This window comes from Lissotriton helveticus, chromosome 6 (assembly GCF_964261635.1).
Source record: "Lissotriton helveticus chromosome 6, aLisHel1.1, whole genome shotgun sequence".
NCBI classification, from domain to species: domain Eukaryota; kingdom Metazoa; phylum Chordata; class Amphibia; order Caudata; family Salamandridae; genus Lissotriton; species Lissotriton helveticus.
The window spans coordinates 1,267,317,173-1,267,323,496 of NC_136067.1; positions in this window are offsets into that span (position 1 = coordinate 1,267,317,173).

Sequence of the window (6,324 nt, forward strand, 5' to 3'; positions counted from 1 at the left end):
CTCTGGGCCGCAAAAAAACAGAAGGACCTACCACCCATCCTGGTCTTCTTAACCTTAGGAACTAACAGCAGGCCAGTCCCACTAGATCTAAGAGGCCATGCAGGCATATAGGAGGTAAGGAGACTCCGCAGGTACACAGAGCCGGTGCCCTGGATAATGCGATGGCACGTGCAGAGAGCCTTGAACATCACTCTCTTCCTAACAGGAAGCCAATGTAGGGTGCTCAAGGCTCTTTTGGAGGCAGCCCTTCTGGGTTGCATGAGGACCAGCCGTGCCGCTGCATTCTGCAGCACCTGAAGTCTGTTTAAACATTTAGCAGTGGCGCCCATAAAAGTGTATTGCCATAGTCTAAACGAGAAGTGACAAGTGCATGCACCAGCGTCTTCCTATCCTCAGGGAGGAGATCCATGTTTTTCTAAAGGCCCTTAAGGACTCCAAAACACGTCCCCATGGGGGGCGTGGCTAATGGCCGAGTAAGATGGCCGCTGCTTAAAGGAGCTCCGAGGAGGCAGTAGCCTTCCGCAACGATCCGCTTATTAATACGCATCACAATGACACCCCAGAGACTCTCGCTGGTGGACTGAGACGAGCGGCGTCTGTGAAGCTAACTCCGGTCAAAATCCAAAGCCGGAATCCAGTGATACCCGGGGCGGACTGTGGCGGCCTGCGGACCCCTCTGAAGCCGGGGGCTCGGTTGACGAGCACGCCCGGCGCAAGACAGTGTGGCGGCAGACGCGTGAGGACTGGTGGGCGGCTCCAGCGGCACCCTCGCACTTGGCTGTGGTGGGCGCTGGAGCTCAATTGCCCCGCGCTGTGGATCGGAGGTCCGCGACCACGGGCCCTGGAGCAGCGGACCCGAGGTGAGGCCTGCCCGATGCGGGGAAGCCGGGAACTCGGCTGTTCAGAAGCCCGGGCCTCTAACAGTGCCTGAAACACGGGGGCCAGAAACACAGAAGGGACAGTGTCCCACATCCAGTGAACCAAGGGTGGGGCCCGGCGCGACCCTTCCCCCCCACTCCTCCCCCCACTCATAAACACTGCTGGTGATCCTGGCCGGACATAAGAGGGTGGTGAGATCCGGCTATCATCGCGGGGGTAGGCATGAGCTGGTGACGGCTTGGAGCACGGCTATACAAACTCTGTACTGGGACTTGTGGCAGGCACTAGTACCAGACTGTGGGAGGACTGGATGAACAGCGACCCCCCACACCTAGGGACCCGTTGGTGGTGATACCGCACAAGTGGGGGGGCCCTGGAATACGCCGCCGGCCGCGCAGATTGAGGAGTCCTGTAACCAACGGTGGGCAGCCCCGAACTACCCAGGCACATCCTGCAGACACAATGGTGGGCAGGGGCCCACAGAATCAGGTCACGCAGTCCAAGCTGGACAAATACGCTTACGGAAAGGACTTTCCGCCACTCCCAGAGCGAAAGGACCAGTCGGACAAGACCCCAGGGGAAGGAGGCATTACAAAAGTAACGTTGGAGGACATAATGGCAGCCATTACTACGGTCCAGGCAACTGTGGGATCCATATCAACGGATGTATCTCTCTTGAGGGCGGTCTTCCAAAAAATGGCCACCAGAGTCACCGAGGTCGAACAAGTCACTAAAACTCTAGTAACGGACGTGGCTGCCCTGCAGAAAACGGTATCCCGGCTCGAGGCTAAGAACAAACTAATAACGGCGAAACTGGACGACCAAGAAGGGCGTTCCCGAAGAAACAACGTATGAATTCTCGGAATTCCTGAAAGTGAAGGGAGCCCAGCGATGGACCTTTATGTAGAGGAACTTATAAAAACATGGCTACAACCCAGGGGCTTGTCAACCTTTTTTTTGGTTGAAAGAGCCCACAGAGTTCCTGGGGGAAGGCCCAAACCCGGGGCCCCACCTAGACCAGTACTGGCCCGTTTGTTCAACTTCCGCAACAGGGACGCCGTGCTGCAGGCTGCCAGAGTGGCCCCACCGATCCGAGTTATGAACTCCCAGCCCTGGGCGAGTTTCTGCTTGCTCTGCCGGAAGGTGACCTTATAATTGGGGGTGACTTTATTGCCACGATGGACAGTAACCTGGACAGATACCCAGTGAGGACGCAAACACTTGGCATCTCCCGCATGCAGGGTTTCACAGAGGCACTTGGACTGATTGATGTCTGGAGGCACCGCCACCATGCAACACGACAATACATTTTTCACTCGAATGTAAACAATAGCCTTTCCAGAATAGATTACTTCCTGACTTCCCTTAACCCCTTCGGTGCTGATGACGAGCTCAGCTCGTCATCAGTTGCGCCGCTCGCACGCTGATGACGAGCTGAGCTCGTCATGTAACGCGGCTTTTTGAAAAAAGCGGCGTAGCGTGAAAATCGCCGCAGCGCGCATGCGGTTAATAGTTTGCAGAGTGTTGATGACATAGCGATAAAACCCAGAGGCATTTCAGACCACTCACCAATTCTGTTGACTTTCTCACACCACCATGAGGCCCGTAGGCGGCTCCACCCTATATACCCAGGCTTCCTGCAGGTCCCGAAAGTCCGAAAAGAGATCCGTAAAGCCATGAAGCACTTCTTCGTGGAAAACACTCCGTCCGTTGGCTCACCGTCAAATCTATGGGAGGCTTATAAGACCGTAATTAGGGGACAAGCCATAGCCTCGATTGTTAGGCATAGGCGTAAGAAGCAGAAAGAACTACTAGATCTGGAACTAGAAGTACATGCGGCCGAGGCACACCACTCGACAGACCCTACTCCAACATCTTCACCTGCGCCTCAAACAACAACAATATAGGGACCGTTTAAAAGCAGAGGTGTCAGCAAAGCTCACGTCCACCAGACATAGGGTATACGATGTAGGGGACAAGGCTGGAAAACTCCTCGCATGGCTAGATAGGCGAGACCAGGGAGCCAAGGGAATAGCGCAAATACAGACCGCGGAGGGGCGGCTGACAGCAGACCCACGAGAAATAATACGCACACTGGCAGGACACTTCCGGGCGATTTACACACCAACATCAGTCATTACAGAGGACGAAGCTGCGGCCGCCATTAAAGATATGTTATGCCCACGCTTACTCTGGAGTAGTGAGTTACAACGGGGTAGACCCTAAGAACTCCTTGACCTAGGTCAATTAGATAGGTACAAGTATAGGTGGTCGGAGTCTAATACGTAAAATAGGAATAATCTCAAAATAACACTTATTCTTTTAGATGAAAAATTAACATTCTATCAAAGGCATCAATGTAGCTCAACAGAAGAAAAAACGTCAATGTGTTCAGTGCATATTTATTTAGCACATTTTATAGTTATGAACTGCATAAATTTGGTCCTCAATGGTAGGATAATATTGCAATTAATGCATTGACAATATCAGCGACAGCACATTTCTATAGAATAAGTAAATTCAAAAGTGTATCAATGCGCTCAAGGTGCATAGAGAAAGGGTATTTAGAAGGGATGGGTAAGTGGGGGTGAAAGTGGGGACCGGGTAAAGGTGGTGTGACTGAGTTAAAATCACAGTGAAGAATGAAAAAGCCTTTACAGCCTATATACAGATCTAAGGGTTCCAAAAAACAATCTCAAACATAGGTTCCGTATTTATACATTATTTAGTCCTATGTTTGGAAGAGTGAACAGTAACAATAGTCGACGTTTCGACCCCTGACAGGTACGGGTGATTCAGAACCTCAGGATGGGGTCTTCATCAGGACGTAGGGGTATAACAGGAGCGCCTATAAATAATACGAAAGTAATGAATGTATCTCATACTCCTATACACTAATTAATGCACTCGAAATTGCGTGAAGCATTACCTACTTCGCATGAGGCCCGTTTGGGCCTGCAGCCTGGGGACCTTCCAAGGTTCCTTCCTGGTGCGAGAGGTCTGTAATTAAGTAAAACAGTGTAAATGCAGTGCGCTGGCCCACACTAGGTGAGACACCAGAAGCACACTGTAATCAATCGTAAAAGGGAGAGAACTTACTGGGAGCTTTTCATTCAGGATGCATGGAATTGTTGTCCACTGGACCAGCCGGTCCGTGGTGGAACGTCGTATGTTTCTGCAAAAGAGGTAGGGCACCACATTTTAGTAAAGGAGTTAATCTGTTAGGGCGCGCCAAAAATTCAGATTGATAGTCTCATAATGAGCGCAGTTAGAACGAGAAAAGGGGCCTTGTGACTCTAGAGGGAAAAATGGAGGGGAAATTGGGTCGCTGTATTATGCGTGGAACAGCATTATTCCCCCAACATCCCAGCGAGGGGTTTACTAGAAGGCGCAGTATCACGCGTAGGGCGTGAATGTCCTTTAGATCGATAATATTTAAAATATTTAAAGGGGCACAGAGCGAGAGGGGATGGTTTAGAGCTCGCGCGGTGTGGCCGTGTAAACTAGGCATTATTGATCTAAAACCCGGGGAGCCCGGGGTGACCGACCCGGTGTGGGCAGTGTCAGGGGAGCGGATGGCTCACTCTGCCGGTCTCAGTGTATTAGGGGGCTTGTTGGTAATGCGTGTAACAGTTGATGAACCGTAACCGCGGTATGGAAAACTTTCCGTCCTTGCAGGGGTATTAATCAGACACATTCCATAGACGTGTTCGCCTAGAACGGTGAAGTCCCGGAGCGATTGTAGCCGAGGCTCACCTAATTTTTCCGCAGCGCTTGTCCGTCTATTTCCTCTCCTCTGGCTGTCTGAGCTGAAAGGAGCCGCCGCGCGGTGCCGGCGCTAAATGTTGCTGGAGGGGCTCGCCCTGCTCTGGCCAATCAGGCACGAGTGGCCCAGGGGGTAGGGAGAAAGAGTTGTTGTTTTGCGCTCTAAGGGCGCTGTTCCTGAGCAGAGGAACTTGAGTGTATTCAGAAAATGGAGAGTGACAGAGTCGGTGGTTGCTCATTGCTCTGGTGTGAACCGGTAATTAAACGTGGGGCTTTCAAAAGGCATTGTGTCTGATTTATCAGGGAAATGACCACATAAGCCACTGGGGGCGGCACGATTCGGTGTCATCATTTGGTTCTGAGATAATAAAACCAGATCCAGGACATTACCTCATAACGTGTAAACATTGTTGGGAATGTACAGAGTTGGGGTACATCACCAGAGCCAGGACCTCAGTGCATTATGCGTAAACATTGGTAAATTTATACATTCGGTCAAGTGTAATATATGAACACATCCTTCTATAGCATTGATTGACGCGATGTATCACAGTGTACATGACAATGAATGTTCAAGGCAAAGGCATCATTAAAGCCTGCATAAAGGCATTCAGTAGTTGGATTAATCCGGATCTAGAGGGGCCACTGGTAAAATTGTACATTCGGTCAGGTGTAAAAGACCAATATATAAACACATCTTTCTATAGCATTGATTGACTCGATGTAATACAAAGTATATGACAATGAGTATTCAAGGCAAAGGCAAAGGCATCATTAAAGCCTACAGAAAGGCATTCAGTAGTTGGATTAATCCGGATCTAAAAGGGCCATCTGGGAGAAAGTGGTTTCCAGTTCATTGAGGCCCCTTTGTACAGAGTCAAAAAATTGCATCCACTTGCATTCACGCACATTGAGGATAGAGTTGAGATTGCCACCCCGTGGGCCCAGTGTGATTTTCTCAATAACCACCCACTTGATTGATTCAGGTGTATGTGAGTGCTCCTGGAAATGCTCTACAAGGGGGGCTCCCACAGTTTTGCACCTTATTCTGCTGCAATGTTGTAGCACACGGTTCTTTATCTTTTGCTTAGTCTGGCCTATATATATCAGACCACAGGGGCAAAAGATTGCGTAGATCACCCCTTCGGTGTTGCAGTTTGTGAAGGTTTTCAAGGGCACGGACCGACCATTGTGAGTTACTGTTCCAGTCTCTAGGCACAGTTGACAGGCCTTACAGCTTCCGCATTTATGGTTTCCCACGATGGCCGGAAGGTTCCACATTGATTGTATAGTGGGGGCAGTCGGGCTTTCTAACATGGAGCATACTACCGAGTCTCTAATGCTCTTTGCTTTCCTGAAAGCATGCATTGGTAGATTGGGCATCTGGAGGGTCTTTGCTACAATATTCCAGTACTTATTCACTATCTTACGTACTGCATTGCTTTTACAGCAGTAGGTGGTCACACAAATCATCCTTTCCTCCAGTGGTTGGCGCACCTTTGGTGTCAGCAAGGATTCTCTATCGCTGAACCACGCCCTTTTCCGCGCCCTCTTGACAAGCCTCTTCGGGTATCCTCTTTCAATGAGTCGGAGGATCAATCCATCGGATTCATGAAAAAAGTCATCTTTCATCGTGCAATTCCTCCGGATCCTGAGGAATTGTCCGAAGGGTAGGTTGTC